A 686-nucleotide genomic window follows, 5' to 3' on the forward strand; every position below is an offset into this window, starting at 1 on the left:
GTGAAAGCCGTGGGTCCTGTTTCAGTCTTCTACAAGTGGCTAACCAATTCTCCCAGCACCATTTATTGAATAGGGATTCTTGTCCCCAGAGTATATTCTTTCCCGCTTTGTCAAAAATTAGGTGACTATATGAGGATGCTTCTATATTTGGATTTTCTGTTGTGTTCCACTGGTCTGTGTCCCTGCACTTGTGCCAATACCAGGCTGTTTTAAGAACCACGGCCTTGTAGTATAGCTTGAGGTCTGGCAAATTAATACCTCCCATTTTGTTTTTGTTGCTTAAAATTGCTTTTGCTATAGGGGGTCTTCTTTGATTCCATACAAAGTGTATAATTATTTTCTCTATGTCTGTAAAGAATGATGTTGGTAGTTTAATAGGGATTGCATTGAATCTGTAGATCACTTTGGGTAGTATAGACATTTTAACAATGTTGATTCTTCCGATCCACGAGCATGGTATATTTTTCCATCTATTTGCAAGTTCTGCTATTTCTTTTCTCAGTGTTTCATAGTTTTCCTTATAGAGGTCCTTTACCTCTTTAGTTAGATATATACCTAGATATTTTATTTTCTTTGTTGCTATTTTGAAGGGTATTGAGTCTTTAATTTGGTTTTCCGATTGATTGTTATTGGCATATATAAATGCCTCTGATTTGTGTATATTAATTTTGTAGCCTGAGACTTTG

This window comes from Eulemur rufifrons, unplaced genomic scaffold, assembly GCF_041146395.1.
Source record: "Eulemur rufifrons isolate Redbay unplaced genomic scaffold, OSU_ERuf_1 scaffold_97, whole genome shotgun sequence".
NCBI classification, from domain to species: domain Eukaryota; kingdom Metazoa; phylum Chordata; class Mammalia; order Primates; family Lemuridae; genus Eulemur; species Eulemur rufifrons.